This window comes from Salmo salar, chromosome 09 (assembly GCF_965601325.2).
Source record: "Salmo salar chromosome 09, fSalSal1, whole genome shotgun sequence".
Taxonomy (NCBI): Eukaryota; Metazoa; Chordata; class Actinopteri; order Salmoniformes; family Salmonidae; genus Salmo; species Salmo salar.
Window position 1 is genome coordinate 140,585,381 of NC_138299.1, and position 17,387 is coordinate 140,602,767.

The 17,387-nt window shown below is 43.6% G+C and overlaps 1 pseudogene; it reads left to right on the plus strand.

Moving 5' to 3' along the window:
* The window catches only part of LOC106612946 (somatolactin-like), a 96,744-nt pseudogene extending 92,463 nt beyond the window's left edge, over window positions 1–4,281 (plus strand).
* Window positions 4,282–17,387: the final 13,106 nt, after the last annotated feature.

A 17,387-nucleotide genomic window follows, 5' to 3' on the forward strand; every position in this document is an offset into this window, starting at 1 on the left:
GTATGACCCAGATGCAGACAACAGGGGCAGGCAAACGACAGGCCAAGGCAGGCAGGGGTCAATAATCCAGAGAAGGTAAAAAGGGTCCAGAACTGCAGGCAGTCTCAGGGTCAGGGCAGGCAGGGTTCAGTAATCCAGAATGGTGGGATAAGGTACAAAACAAAACGGCAGGCAGTCTCAGGGTTAGGGCAGGCAGGGTTCAGTAATCCGGAATGGTGGGGTAAGGTACAAAACAAAATGGAAGGCAGGCAGGCAGGCAGGCAGTCTCAAGGTCAGTGCAGGCAGAACGGTCAAAACCGGGAAGAACTAGAAAACAGTAGGAGTAGGAAAACAGGCGCTGGTAGGTTTGACGAACAAAACGAACTGGCAACAGACAAACAGAGAACACAGGTATAAATACACAGTGGATAATGTGGAAGATGGGCGACACCTGGAGGGGGTGGAGACAATCACAAAGACAGGTGAATCAGATCAGGGTGTGACAGTACGGGGAGTACCCTCCTAGGGGTGCCACCTGGCATCCTACCTGGGCGCATACCTGGTTGGTACGGTCACGCCTGCTCCCGCTCTTCCCTCCTGGCGCTCGAGGGATCCAGGTTCCCCAGCATTATGCACTCCTGCCACCATCATTATGCACACCTGCCTCCCCCGGAACACGGATCAGCGATTATTGGACTCAATCACCTCTGTCATTACCTCCCCTATATCTGTCTGTTCCTCCACTCTGTTCCCGCTTCAGCATTGAAGGTCTTATGTTCTTGTATACCCGTGCTCTGATGCTGTTCCTGTCTTGTTTCATGTCTGTTCCTGATTAAATGTTTGACTCCCCGTACCTGCTTATCTACTCCAGCGTAGGTCCTTACAGAATGCTGAAGCCACCAAGCAAAGCATCGGAGGAGTGCTGGCTTTCCAGTTGGTGGTGACGTCGGGTCCGGGGGCTGCCACCGATGGAACCGGGGATGCCTAAGCCAGCTCATCGGGCTGTCACGCCTTAGCTGGCTCGAGAGGTTTCTTGCCCCAGTTGGCTCGGAAGGTGCCCATCCCACGTCAGGCTTCAGCCGGATTGCCAGGTTTTTACGCCCAGCCGGCTCGTCAGGCTCCGCCGGATCATCGGGCTCCAACGCCTCAGCGGGATCAACAGGCCTTCATGCCTCAGCCGGCTCGCCAGGCTCTCACACTTCTGCTGGTTCATTGGGAAAATAGCCGGCGAAATGGAAGAGGAAATCTGCCCATTCTTACACCTCGCATGATTCGGAAGACCCATCGAGAACTTGCAAGAGGCAGAATCTCGCACGTTCACAACTCATGGCATCCGGTTCGAGCCTCCCACAACCAGTGAAGCCTCATTCATGTAGAAGCCACCGGAGAGGGAGTCAGGACAGAGGACGAAGGCGCAGGTACCTCCGGATCCAACCTCGAAGCAAAAGCCACCAGGGATGAAGGTGACGGATCCAGGGCGGCAAAGCTGTTTGAAGTCTGTATCCGGTCCAGGCTTCCCACTGCCAAGGAGGCCCCAATTGCCAAAGGCCGCTAATTTCGACTTCCACGGAGAGTGATGTGCCTCCATGGCTGGTTGGCAAGTTCAAGAAAAGGAATCATCCACTAAGTCATTCAGAAGCATCCTACTAACTCCATTTTCCAGCTACTGGAGTAGAAGAGAAACTGAAAGTAGGCGGACGTGGATTCCCCAGTAGCTTGTGTAAGTTAGCTACTTGTTCGCTAAGAGTAGCCACTTCGCCTCTGTGCTCCTCTGCAAGCAAACAGTTGCTACATTGAATGTCCGGATGGTCCACATTGCCCCGGAATAGAGCTAAATAATCACAGCTCCTGTAGCGTTGAAACCATTCGTTAGCGCCCTCCATTTGAAACTACAGGCTAGCTAGGCTAATTGAGCTTCCATGTATCTCTTCTTGACAGGAATTTACTAAAAGTTTGCTATAAGCTACAGTGGGTTCGCAAATACTGCCCACACCCCATCTCCTGAAACAAGCACACCCCATGAAATGGCAAACACACAAGCAACAAACACCTGAGTCACACGACCAGTATGGCAAACAGAGAGAAAGTGGAGGATTTGCTCACTGTATGGATCCTGGCTGCACATACTCCATGCAAGCAGGAGATGACCAACTCACAAGTTGGTACTGTAGAAACAAGCAGTAAATTGTGGGGCAGTAAGCCAAAACACTGGTCAACAAGTTAAGGAGAGCAGGTAGCAGGAGCATTCGCGTACCAATGAGCAGTGTAGCATGGCGAGCTAGCAGCATTAGGACATGTAAAAGCATTAGGACATGCTGTTAATGGGGATTTTTTTTCAAATGCACTAATCCAATACCATTGAACAACAGACCACTTTTAACTGTGATCCAGCCAGGGCTTTTTAGCTTTAAAACTTATTCGGAATCAGTGTCCCTTCCATGGGACGGTTGAGCTAACATAGGCTAATGCGTTTAGCATGAGGTTGTAAGTAACAATAACATTTCCCAGGACATAGACATATCTGATATTGGCAGAAAGCTTAAATTCTTGTTAATATAACTGTACTGTCCAATTTACAGTAGCTATTACAGTGAAATAATACCATGCTATTGTTTGAGAAGAGTGCATAGTTTTGAACATGACAAGTTATTAATAAACAAATTAGGCACATTTGGGCAGTCTTGATACATCATTTTGAACATAAATGCAATGGTTCATTGGATCAGTCTAAAACATTGCACTTACACTGCTGTCATCTGGTGGCCAAAATCTAAATTGCAGCTGGGTTGGAATAATACATTATGGCCTTTCTCTTGCATTTCAAAGATGATGGTACAAAAACAATACAAAAGAAAGGTTTTTTTTCTTCTTTGTATTATCTTTTACCAGATCTATTGTGTTATATTCTCCTACATTCCTTTCACATTTCCACAAATGTCAAAGTGTTTCCTTTCAAATGGTACCAAGAATATGCATATTCTTGCTTCAGGGCTTGAGTAACAGGCAGTTAGTTTTGGGTATATAATTTTAGGCAACATTTTTAAAAAGGGGCGGATCCTACAGAGATTTTAAGGTCAGCTAAGTCTGGGAGTTGGAAACTAAGCAGCAGCACTCGTATAAAGGTTGAGGTGGGAAGATTTGGATTGCTTAAACATGCATCTCTATAATTAATACTCTACATCGTACAAAAGGCAAGTGCAATGCTGTGAGTTTGGAGCAGGGAGACAATAATTGTTCACTCCTATAACTGCTAGCTCCTATAACTGCTAGTTCACTCCTATAACTGCTAGACCAGATCCCACTCAGCTAATTTCTGACCTTGCATTCTACATTGAATGCCAAAAAGTTTAATTGAGTACAGAAAAACCCTTTCCTTGTACTTTTAGCACTGTAATGCTTCTGTCAGATATATCGATGACTTTACTGTTGAAGGTATTGCCTCTGTGCCTCTGTGATTTGAGAGTAATTATTTTTAGGTTAGTATATAATTGCTTTAGCTGAATCCAGTTACATGACTATACTAAAACTGCACAATAGCACCAATGCAAATCAATTATTTCTAATATACAGTACTGTTCAGTACACAATAGTCACAAAACTCAAACTGTGCTCCCTAAACTGTGTTGTGCGGGACAAGTGGCTCCTCCACTCAGTCCTAATGCTGGTCCAGTCCTGGTCTGAGCCTTCAGTGTACCTGCAAACCACCTTGGATAATTATGACGATGTTCCTGACACTACTCAACAAGACCAAATGGGTGTCGGAAAAACTCCTTAGTTTGGAGCAAGGAGTGGTGGTCCTCATCAGGAAGGTACTTCAGTGTCATTACGCATTGTCCTCTTAAGCCCAATGCATGTTCACCTAATGTAAATCCATTAGCACTCATTTGCTCACATCTTGTAGTCCTCTATCAATAGCTCATTTCCTTGACTTCACCTCTCTCCCTCTCCCTCTCTCTCCCTCCCTCCCTCTCTCCTCCCCCATCCCCCATCCCTCTGTCCTGTCCTTCCTGTGTACTATAGATGCTGGACGAGGGCATGCTGACCACCTCCTACTATGAGCAGGGCGTGACTCCATACAACCTGCAGCCTGAGGTGCTGGAGTCAGTTCTGAGGGACTACACTCTGCTCAGCTGCTTCAAGAAGGACCCGCACAAGTTGGAGACCTTCCTCAAGCTCCTCAAGTGTCACCAGACTGACAAATACAGCTGTTTCCTTTATGAGAGAACAACTATTTCCACCCCATTTAACCCCCCCCCCCATTCACTACCCCCCCCCCCCCCCCCCCCCCCTCTCTCACAATGAGGCTAGCAACATTTTTCCTCCCTGCTTCTGGTGCCCCCGCATTTGCCTTGAACACATAGAGAGGTCGACTGATATGACCTCTGCCTTAGGGTGTCTAACATCATCAATCAAATGTATTTATAAAGCCCTTTTTACATCAGCCTATGTCACAAAGTGCTGTACAGAAACCCAGCCTAAAACCCCAAACAGCAATCAATGCAGATGTAGAAGCATGGTGGCTAGGAAAAACTCCCCAGAAAGGCCGGAACCTAGGAAGAAACCTAGAGAGGAACCAGGCTCTGAGGGGTGGCCAGTCCTCTTCTGGCTGTGCCGGGTGGAGATTAACAGAACATGGCCAAGATGTTCAAACGTTCACAGATGACCAGCAGGGTCAGATAATAATAATAATCACAGTGGTTGTAGAGGGTGCAACAGGTCAGCACTTACTCAGGAGTAAATGTCAGTTGGCTTTTCATAGCCAATCACCATGTGTGTGCCTGGTGCATTACAGTATGTTAGCAACTGACTGTTTCCAAACATTTTCGTACACGCAACACTAAGTAGGTGTAATGGTTTGCCACTTTATTTGAAAAGCTGCATTTCATATTTTCCTTTATATTTTTTTAACCTGGCAAAGCATTGCAGGGTGAAGTCCCAAAGGGGGATTTGCATCTTGCTCTTTCAAAAAAAGAAGAAAAATCTGCATATTTTACGATTGATTTCCATTTCCTTTGTTCTTAACTGGAGTTTGTATTCCTCCCTGGTTCTGCAGTGTTTCGATTATTTCTGTGGCCCCTTGTGTATTCGGAGAGATCCTGTTCTTCTAGTCGAGCTGGCTTCACCTCTGCATTAGTGAAATGGAACACACTCGGTAGGAGACGGAAGTCAAAGGAAGCTACAGACAAAGAGAAGAGCTAAAGATATTCTGACAGGGAGAGAAGAGATAAAAATAAGAGAGGAGAGTAAAATAAGGAATGGAGAGGAGAGTAAAATAAACATATGGTTTGTTGGACAGGATATGAATTAGCATTATTTTTAGTTATGCCCATACCAGATTGTGTTTATCTCAAATTGACACAAAGGTCAGAATGAGGACTAAGTAAGGACTATTTTTAGAGTGTAAAATACCTTGATGATTTTTGTAACTGGCAGGACAAAAATAGGAAACAATTTTTGTCATGATAATCACTAAACATTTCCCAGAAGTTATGGAATCCTACTTTTTGTCAATTTGATGGAAAATCAATTTGTCTTTATTATTCCAAATGGAACATTGCTTGAGGGTTAGCATGAAACTGTTCCATTGGTCCAATGGTAATGCATGGTAAAGAGTAGAGGCATGCATGTGTCAATAACAAATGAAAGGACATAACAATCAGTCACTGAAGAGTTGCAAGAAGGGAATTCTCTCTGAACTGAAATGTTGTCTTTGTGAGAATGCTTTTGGTCAAAGATATGGTTCAAAGATATGGTTCAATTAATCTTCTTATCTATGGCAGGGAAGCTATAGGAAGTATCTTGGAAGGACAATGAAATGGAAGAGAGAAAAAAAACTGTTTGACAGACAGACTAATTACAAACTTGGATTAAAAGCTCCTGTCTGCAACCCCAAGGCACCATATTAAACACATCGTCTAGAGTTTCTGTATCCTATGGCAACACTGATGGTCTGTTATTACGGAAAACATTGTGAGGGTGGAAAGGGGTACAGTGCCAACACCCTTGCCCTATAACCCATCACCGTTTCTCCTAATTTTAAAGTACATCTGGTTCCATAAAAATTACTCACCTTTTCTGCTGTAAGAGCTCAAAGCTTCCCTTCCAGTAACTAGGCAATATGTCAAAATGTTCCCTTTTCTAATGAAAAATGTGTTCCTCAAAAATGTCTCAGTTGTAAAATGATCTGTAGAAAAAAATTACATGCATTTCAATCCACATTACCAAATTACGGATTTACTAGAAAAAAAGCAAGTATGTTTGTGTTTATCAATAAGGACAATAGTATATGTAGCAAATTTGATATTATGTAAATGGTGTTTCATTTTATTGGTGTGTTGATATCTCTTTTGGACTACATCAGTGGTTCCCAAGCCAAGGGGTTTTGTTGTAATGTTTGAGTCACTCAGATATCACATGAGCACACATTCGACTGGGTAGGTGGGAGGGGTGGGGGGGTTCCCCAACGATGGAAGGGGGGCTGAGTGAAAATGTTTGGGAACCGTTGGGCTACATGATTGTCCTCTCCTTCCCAACCCATTGCACCAGGTGGCAGCAGTGCTCTGTCTTCAAGGTCTTTTGATCGGAGAAGATTGCAGTTTGGTCAGTCCATTTAGAATACACTCTTTGATCTAGTCCTACATGTACACTACCATTCAAAAATTTGGGGTCTCTTAGAAATGTCTTTGTTTTTGAAAGAAAAGCACATTTTTTGTCCATTAAAAAAACATCAAATTGATCAGAAACACAGTGTAGACATTGTTAATGTTGTAAAAGGCAGAATTTTTATGGAATATCTGCATAGGTTTAAAGAGGCCCATTATACGCAAACCGTCACTCCTGTGTTCCAATGGCACGTGTGTTAGATAATGCAAGTGTATCATTTTAAAAGACTAATTGATCACTGGAAAACTCCTTTGCAATTATGTTAGCACAGCTGAAAACTGATTAAAGAAGCAATAAAACTGGCCTTCTTTAGACCAGTTGAGTATTTGGAGCATTAGCATTTGTGGGTTCGATTGGCCAGAAACAAAGTACTTTCTTCTGAAACTCATCAGTCTATTCTTGTTCTAAGAAATGAGGGTTATTCTATGTGAGAAATTGCTAAGAAACTGAGGATGTAGTACAACACTGTGTACTACTCCCTTCACAAAACAGGGCAAACTGGCTCTAACCAAAATAGAAAGAGGAGTGGGAGGCCCCGGTGCACATGTGAGCAAGAGGACAAGTACATTAGAGTGTCTAGTTTGAGAAACAGATGCCTCACAAGTCGTCAATTGGCATCTTCATTAAATAGTAACTGCAAAATACCAGTCTCAACGTCAACAGTGAAGAGGTGACTCCAGGATGCTGGCCTTGGCAAAATGGCATAAGAACAACAAAGTCAAGGTATTGGAGTGGCCATCACAAACCCTGACCTCAATCCTATAGAAAATTTGTGGGCAGAACTGAAAAAATGTGTGCGAGCAAGGAGGCATACAAACCTGACTCGGTTACACCAGCTCTGTCAGGAGGAATGGGACAAAATTCACCCAACTTATTGTGGGAAGCTTGTGGAAGGCTACCCGAAACATTTGACCCAAGTTAAACAATTTAAAGGCAATGCTACCAAATACTAATTGAGTGTATTGAAACTTCTGACCCACTGGGAATGTGATGAAAGAAATAAAAGCTGAAATAAATCCTTCTCTTTACTATTATTCTGACACTTCACATTCTTAAAATAAAGTGGTGATCCTAACTGACATTAGACAGGGAATTTTTACTAGGATTAAATGTCAGGAATTGTGAAAAACTGAGTTTAAATGTATTTGGCTAAGGTGTATGTAAACTTCCGACTTCAACTGTATGTAGATATTCCATAAAAAATCAGCCTTTTCCAGCTACAATAGTCATTTACAACATTAACAATGTCTACACCATATTTCTGATCAATTTGATGTTATTTTAATGCACAAAAAAAAGTCATTTTCTTCCAGAAACAAAGACATTTCTAAGTGACCCCAAACTTTTGAATGGTAGTGTAACTTAAGATGCCACCTATTGAGAGCAAAATGTAAATGTAGCAGTGGAATGCTGATGTGTAATAGAACTGGACACATGCTTTCAACATTTGACACATATTTAACGCAAATATTTATAATTTAACCTACTGCTTCAGGAAGGTAAGAAAGTGAGACACATTGCAACATAAAATCATATTCAGAGGAACTAGTATGGTCCCTCTCTCTGCGTATTCGTACAATATATATACTGTATTTTAGAGTCAGAGGGAATTTGTCTCACAGCTTCACGTTCTCAGAGAGGCTCATGTACTTGAGACGACCAGGGTTTGAGCATGCTTATGAGGAAATAATTGTATCCCTCATAGGAAAACTCCGGACTGCATCCGTGACTCTGGTTGTGAGTGATGGTTTGACAAAATAAAGAAGTAGAAGTACTGTTCGTCCTGCTCTCTGGAGAATGGGCCTAACTTGGCGGTCCTTATTGTTTGTTCCTGTTTATACCCAACATCACACTAGCAAGGAGCAACACAATAAAGGAAGCGGCCAACAAAGACGGTTGTTCCTTGTCTGGGTTTCCTGCCAGTAATGCAATCCTCTATGATTGTCTTCTCATCTATAGCTCCTCCACGTCAATACCACACCAGCTCCCTTCATCACAAGATGTAAATCAGCCAGTGGTTGTCACGGCGAATCAAGTGTCAGTGTGGCGAGGGTTTTGCAGGCAGGATGTGGCGGTGGGGCCTAGTGTCAGCAATGTCAGGTTCAGCTTCCTGTGCCTTAATCACTTCAGTATGGGGGCCTAGACCCCGGGTTGCCTGCCCTGCTCACCACCACCACCCAGGCCAGTCCACTTACAAAATGCAGGGAGCAGTAAACCAGCCCCTCACCCCCACCCGCTCCCCAGGCTTTGCATCCATAAATATTAAAGATCTGCTATAAGTGACTGGGGGAGGAGGGCGGTATGGATGATTTCACAGTCTAACTATTATAACCCGAGGTAAGGAAATCCAGACTGCTGGGATGCAGGAGCGGAGCGGAGTAGAGAGAGAGAGAGAGAGAGAGAGAGAGAGACAGAGCGACAAAGAGAGAGAGAAAGTGAGAGGGAGCAGAGGAGGGATCTGTGTGAGAGAGGCAACGATAGGGATCAAGGGAGAACATGGATTGCTGGAAGGCAGGTAGTTGGAAGAAGTTGGGAACTAGATTTGGAACTGGCTTGATATGGAATGAAGCCTCGGTATTCAATTGCACCTCATGTTCTGACAGCCGGGCTGCAGTTCTTCACTACAAAGCCATTTCTATCACGCCACCTCAGACCAGAGGGAATGTGATTCAGGCCATGAAAGAATGACAGAGGGCTTCTTATCCTCCCTCCAAGAACCCAGGACCACTGGGTCTGCAGCGCGCGGAGCTGTCAGACAACACTGTGTGTGTGTGTGTGTGTGTGTGTGTGTGTGTGTGTGTGTGTGTGTGTGTGTGTGTGTGTGTGTGTGTGTGTGTGTGGTGGAAAGGTCCAAACCAGGAGTAAGGGGCCCATTCAGCTCTGACCCCCCCAAACCCCTCTCCCCACGTCTTCCCTGGGGGTATCTCAGGGAGGCTGCATGTACGTGTTAGTGGAGGTGAGGTCAGGAGGTCAGGGGGTCAAGCCCCTTCTAACCGTTCCAGTGTGTTGGGAGATGTCAACCCGAGTCCGTCAGATTGTAATAGCAGGCTAGGGTTTCACCCAGGAAAGCTGCTAGTAAGAAAGAGGAGATATGGGGACGGCTTAGAATAGAGTGAAGTCCGTGAAACATTTTGAAATCCTATAATGATCCTCTGTTAAGGCAGTGACTGAGGTTTGGTGTGACACATTGATCAAAGAAATGATTTGAATGTACATGACAAATCATGCATTACTAGAATGACATAATGCAAAAGATGGTCAAATATCCTCTTGCTTCAACTGATTCTTTGTTTTATCTCCAACAGTATGTACTGTTTACTTAGAGAGAGAAATTCCATCAGTCAACCGTTCTTTTACATTACCATTGTGTGCTGTTCTGTGTCATTTACAAAAAGCAGTGGGGACAACAATGGTGCAAAACAGTTTGTTGTTGTTTTTAATCGCAGGCAAACAGATGGGCATGCTGAAACGGCCCTGTGGGTGTCCCCCATTTGTGGTGAGTGCGGCGAACTGCAGGATTTACGCCACAAGGAAATGAAGCGATTACCCAGGAGGGTGCAGGGAATGGGCGATGGACTGTGAACTCAGCGGGGTAGGGACCATCAATCGTCGCTATGTGAAGCCCTGGCATCCCTCCACTGTTCTGCTGGTCAACTATCTTACGCTGCACTATATTCCCATGCCACAAATAGAAGAAGGGAGGAAAGAAACCTAAAAAAATATAGATGGACTCTGAGTTACTGTCATGAAGTCTCACAAACCTCTAGCAAAGGTTAACTCGAGCAAGTGTCACTAACTCGAGAGGGTTAGTCATTTTAGGAAGCATATACAGTGGTAACACAAACTGGTGTCAAAGTTTACTGGAGAGTAGTGTCCATTATCTACTCAGTGCCACTGAATGGACATATTAACTTTTTTCATCATCATAAAATTATTATTTATTTAAAACCCCTATTGCAGAAACTGTAGCTACTCTTTGTTGCTTCCACACAAAATGTGATGATAGACAAGGACAGTCACAAAAATGAAATTTATAATGATATGCAAATAATAAAACAAAAAAAATATGCTATTACAACTTAAGCCTTTGTATAAACCTTTGTGCATTTAGAGTCTTACATCCTGAAACCCTCTCATGAATGAACAAACTAGTACGTTTGTGTATTTCTGTAAGACTGTTCACCTTTTTCTATATGGTACCAGTTCAGGTTAAACAACGCTAGCTGTTTTAAACCAGGCAGCCTCTGTCACATCCTCTTACCATTGCCATGGATATATAAAAAAAACACAAAAAAAAACATGTTACACTACTGTATCGAAACCAAACGGCCTGGAACAAACGTTCTCACTTAGGGAAAGAAAACAAAAAAAAGGACAGATGCCAAAAGAAGCTGAGCTTAAATCAATGCAATTTCCTCCCCTCACTTCTCTGGCCAGAGGAACCTTTGGAGTTTTCCAGCCTTTTTTTCCTCCTGACATAAATTGCAATGCACATAGTGGGACTGAGGTAGCGGGTGGGGGCTGAAAGGGTGGCAGGGGGGCAGAGGGGGATATATTTGTCTGTCTGCCAGGATGCTCTGTGTTTTTCTTAGATCAGGACACAAGCATAAAAATCTAGTGCATTTCCCCCACTTCAGGAAGCTCTGCTGCCATAACTTCAAATACAATAATTTCCTTTTTGGAAAGACGGAGGATTATCCCACTTTCATTTATTTATGTATGTATTTCTGCCTTGAAAGAAAAGCATTGGAGAAAAGGGGGGATAGATGGTTGGACCTCTAAATGGTTGGACCTCTAGCCTGTGAATCTAAAAAAGTTTTGATAGGTGTGTTGCTGAATTTAGTTACGGTTCAGGGATTAAACCTGGCTGACTCTGTCCCTGGTGAGCCTCCATGGAGGTGGGTTGGGATGGGACAGCCGAGCCTCTGAAGAAAACAATAATACTGGGAGCTGTCAATACAGTGAACAACACAACACACTGAACATCTAAGGTATGCAAAGAACTGTGACCCTTTATTTCAAATGGGTGGATTGTGTGTTTCAACTTTGACAATGTATTGCTTTTTTCGAATAAAAATGTAATTGATAATACTGATATATTGATAATACTATGAATGCAAATATGTGCTCTCATATTACTGAAAATGCTAAGAAAAGGAAAGAGGAACCACAAAAAGGTTATGTAGGTTATTTAATAATCAGTGAATAGAATAGTAATCATTGGGTCTCCATTGGTCTCCTGTATAGCATCTCAGTCTGTTGACTGGTTTTCAGGGTAAGACAACACTTTGAACACATTGCAATGGTTTCAGCAAGAACGAGTGGCAGAAACTGTAATGATATTATGTCCTCTCAATTTGACTGGATCTCCACTGGGAAGGCCTGTCTGTGTAGCCACTCTCATTCATTTAAGCTCATGAACGTTTTAAATTATATCTTGTATACTTGTTGTGGTTTCCCTGCTCTAACCCCAAATTGGTGGCTTCCTCACATCTCCCCCACAGCTGACCAGCCTTTTCTCTGCGGTCTCAACCCCTCCGAGTAGACCATGGTGCTCCCTCCCACATGCTGTTGGTTTGCAGCACATACAATAGACACACTGCCTTAGCAAACCTGAAGGGTCTGTGGGACGAGGGCTTTGTCGGCCAAAACCAGCAACTCCATACATCCCAGTGTTGGTCTAGTCTAGCCCAGTGTAGAAGTGGAGGTTGGGGTGGTGCAGGATAGTTAGCATCCATCCCCATGGGATGATCCAGATGTGTTTCCATCAACAGTGGGAAAGTGAAGGCAGGATGGGAGATCTGCTCCCCTCAGACTCAGATTATAAATACAGACATTACGTCAGTGGCGTGGTGTGTCGCGGAGGTGGCGGAGATGGGGGAGAGGTGAACCGGGGAGAGAGGCCTTGTCTGGGCAGGGTTTTTGATTTGATTTATTAGGATACCCATTTGCTGATACCAAAGGTGACAGCTAGTCTTACTGGGGTCCGACATACGTATACTTTATAATGGACATACATTTAAAAACATTAACAAGTAGTTTGTGTGTGCATATATCAGTTACACATGCATGTCAGTACATACACACAACATTGGGCGAGGCATTGTGCTGTGAGGTGTTGCTGTACGTGTTTTTTGAAACCAGGTCTGCTGTTCACTTGCACTATATAAGATGGAAGGGAGCTCCATGCACTTATGACTCTGTATAGTACTGTGCATTTCCTTGAATTTGTTCTGGACCTGGGGACTGTGAAAAGACCCCTGGTGACATGTCTGGTGGGGTAAGTGTAGGTGCCAGAGCTGTGTGTAAGTTGACTATGCAAACAATTTGGCATTTCCAACACATTCATATTTCTTATAAAAACAAGAAGTGACGCAGTCAGTCTTTCCTCAACTCTTAGCCAAGAGAGACTGACATGCATAGTATTAATATTAGCCCTCTGATTACAATGAAGAGCAAGACATGTTGCTCTGTTCTGGGCCAGCTGCAGCTTAACTCAGTCTTTCTTTGCAGCACCATATGACTGGACAATAATCAAAATAAGCTAAAACTAGAGCCTGCAGGACTTGCTTTGAGGAGTGTGGTGTCAAAATAGCAGAGCATCTCTTTATTATGGACATACCTCTCCCCATCTTTACAACCATTGAATATATATGTTTTGACCATGGCAGTTTACAGTCTTAGGTAACACCAAGTAATTTAGTCTCCTCAACTTGTTCAACAGCTACACCATTCATTACCAGATTCAGCTGAGGTCTAGAACTTAGGTAATGATTTGTACCTAATACAATGTTTTTAGTTTTAGAGATGTTCAGGAACAGTTTATTTACTGGCCACCCAGTCCAAAACAGACTGCAACTCTTTGTTAAGGGTTGCAGTGACTTCATTAGCTGTTGCGTATATGGTTGAATCATCAGCATACATGGACACACACGCTTTGTTTAATGCCACTGGCAGGTCATTGGTAAAAATAGAAAAGAATAGAGGGCCTAGAGAGCTGCCCTGCGGTACACCACTCTTTACATGCTTGACATTGGAGAAGCTTCCATTAAAGAAAACCTTCTGAGTTCTATTAGATAGATAACTCTGAATCCACAATATGGCAGAGAGGACTGTGGGCCGGGGTGGTCAAATAGGACTGTCAGAAAACAGAGTGACCATACATTTACATTAGGCCTGGCTCACCAGAGACCCTGGAACAGTTGTTAAACAGAGAGAGAGAGAGATGAATGAATACATGGTTGTTCAGACTGACAAAGTCAGGAAGTCTAGAGAGAAGACACCTCTGCTGAACTGGAGACTGGAGGTCTGATGAGGAACTGAAGCTAGACTCTGAGCAGAGTTGTTGGGTTTGGGGTTGGGGGGTATGTATGTTTGTGGGGTGGTAGAGGAAAGAGGTGGACCACAGGCTTTGTGTCTGAGCCTGTCGGATAAACGTCAGACAGTAAATGAGAGAGGGAGTGGAACGCGCAGTGCCTGGGCTGTCACTGTGGCTACACAGCCCCAACCCAGCACCTGCTCCACACAGAAATGGCCATACTGTACAACTGTACACATTAAAGATACAGCTGAAGTCGGAAGTTTACATACACTTAGATTGGAGTCATAAAAACTTGTTTTTCAACCACTCCACAAATTTGTTGTAAACAAACTATAGTTTTGGCAAGTCTGTTAGGACATATACTGTGTGCATGACACAAGTAATTTTTCCAACAATTGACATATTATTTCACTTATAATTCACTGTATCACAATTCCAGTGGGTCAGAAGTGTACATACACAATGCTGAATGAGCCTTTAAACAGCTTGGAAAATTCCAGAAAAGGATGTCATGGCTTTAGAAGCTTCTGATAGGCTAATTGACATAATTTGAGTCAAGTGGAGGTGTACCTGTGGATGTATTTCAAGATCTACCTTCGAACTCAGTGCCTCTTTGCTTGACATCATGGGAAAATCTAAATAAATCAGCCAAGACCTCAGAAAAAAAATTGTAGACCTCCACAAGTCTGGCTCATCCTTGGGAGCAATTTCCAAACACCTGAAGGTTCCATGTTCATTTGTAAAACAATAGTACGCAAGTATAAACACCATGGGACCACGCAGCCGTCATTCCGCTCAGGAAGGAGACGAGTTCTGTTTCCTAGAGATGAACGTACTTTGGTGCGAAAAGTGCAAATCAATCCCAGAACAACAGCAAAGGACCTTGTGAAGATGCTGGAGGAAACGGGTACAGAAGTATATATATCCACAGTAAAACGAGTCCTATCTCGACATAACCTGAAAGGCCTCTCAGCAAGGAAGAAGCCACTGCTCTAAAACCGCCATAACAAAAGCCAGACTATAACTGCACATGGGGGCAAAGATCGTACTTTTTGGAGAAATGTCCTCTGGTTTGATGAAACAAAAATGGCCATAATGGCCATAAAGAGCATCATTATGTTTGCAGGAAAAAGAGGGAGGCTTGCAAGCCAAAGAACACCATACCAACCGTGAAGCACGGGGGTGGCAGCATCATGTTGTGGGGGTTCTTTGCTGCAGGAGGGACTGGTGCACTTCACAAAATAGATGGCATCATGAGGGAGGAAAATTATGTGGATATATTGAAGCAACATCTGAAGACATCAGTCAGGAAGTTAAAGCTTGGTCGCAAATGGGTCTTCCAAATGGACAATAACCCCAAGCATACTTCCAAAGTTGTGGCTAAATGGCTTAAGGACAACAAAGTCAAGGTATTGGAGTGGCCAACTCAAAGCCCTAACCTCAATCCTATAGAAAATTTGTGGGCAGAACTGAAAAAGCATGTGCGAGCAAGAAGGCCTACAAACCTGACTCAGTTACACCAGCTCTGTCAGGAGGAATGGTCCAAGATTCCCTACAATTTATTGTGAGAAGCTTGTGGAAGGGCACCGGAAATGTTTGACCCAAGTTAAACAATTTAAAGTCAATGCTACCAAATACTAATTGAGTGTATGTAAACTTCTGACCCACTGGGAATGTGATAAAAGAAATAAAAGCTGAAATAAATCATTCTCTCTACTATTATTCTGACATTTCACATTCTTAAAATAAAGTGGTGATCCTAACTGACCTAAGACAGGGCATTTTTACTAGGATTAAATGTCAGGAACTGTGAAAAACTGAATTTAAATGTATTTGGCTAAGGTCTATGTAAACTTCCGACTTAACTGTACGTCTAGAACTGAGAAGCAGCACCCACCCTCATAGAGCCATCCAGAACAGGCAGTCTTTTTCAATAGCTGTGTTGATGACTGCATGTTGAAACGGAACCTGTTGTCTAGTAAATTAATTCCACTTGGCATGTGGAGATAATAGTATACTATGCAGCGAGGACATAGACAATAAAATCAGAAATCAAATTGTTTGTTTTGAGTTGTATTTTGGGAATGATTTGTGTGCCAGTGGATTAGAATAGTGTCTGGGTCCGGTATTCACTAAAGCCTCACTGCTCTCCTGTCTTCTCATTCCTTTTAAATTCCTAGTGCTTCCTCTCTGCCTATTGTTCATGCGGTGTAGCGTGGACGCAGCTTCCTGGATTCCCGCTCAGCGAGGCGAAGGCCGAGGCTCCAACTCCCTGCCAAGACACCTTATCTAGACCTGGCAGCCTGAAAACAGGATGGGAGAGGACAGAGGGGATAAGGCTACAGGAGAGAGGCATGGTCGTCTGCCCTTTAACACTGGGGGGTTGGGGTCTGATGACATTGAGTCTAGAGGATCTCTCTCTCTCTCTGTCTCTCTCTCTCTCTCTTTCTCTCAGTGAGATCTCAGCTCATCTTCGGCCAGCTGCAGCCCCCTTACAGTTTCCCCCTGACTCAGAACAGGGCAGCACAGCTGGCCCTTAATAGTACACAGAGAGTTAACTAATAATATGCATGCAAATCTCTCATGGCTGAAAGTGGAGGAGAGATTGATCTCATCACTACTGGTGTCTGTTTAAACTACTAGCACACAGCTTGGACACCCATATATACCCCACAAGACATGCCACCAAAAGTATTTTCACAATCCCCAAGTCCAGAACAGACTATGGGAGGAACAGAGTACTACATAGAGCCATAGCTACATAGAACTCTATTCCACATCAGGTAACTGATGCAAGCAGGAGAATCAGATTAAAAAAACCCCAGATAAAATCAAATCAAAGTTTATTTGTCACGTGCGCCGAATACAACAGGTGTAGACCATACAGTGAAATGCTTACTTACAGGCTCTAACCAATAGTGCAAAAAAGGTATTAGGTGAACAATAGGTAGGTAAAGAAATAAAACAACAGTAAAAAGACAGGTGATATACAGTAGCGAGGCTAAAGAAGTAGCGAGGCTACATACAGACACCAGTTAGTCAGGCTGATTGAGGTAGTATGTACATGTAGATATGGTTAAAGTGACTATGCCTATATGATGAACAGAGTAGCAGTAGCGTAAAAGTGGGAGTTGGCGGGTGGTGTGTGGGACACAATGCAGATAGCCCGGTTAGCCAATGTGCGGGAGCACTGGTTGGTCGGCCCAATTGAGGTAGTATATACATGAATGTATAGTTAAAGTGACTATGCATATATGATAAACAGAGAGTAGCAGCAGCGTAAAAAGAGGGGTTGGGGGGGCACACAATGCAAATAATCCGGGTAGCCATTAGATTACCGGTTCAAGAGTCTTATGGCTTGGGGGTAAAAACTGTTGAGAAGCCTTTTTGTCCTAGACTTGGCACTCCGGTACCGCTTGCCATG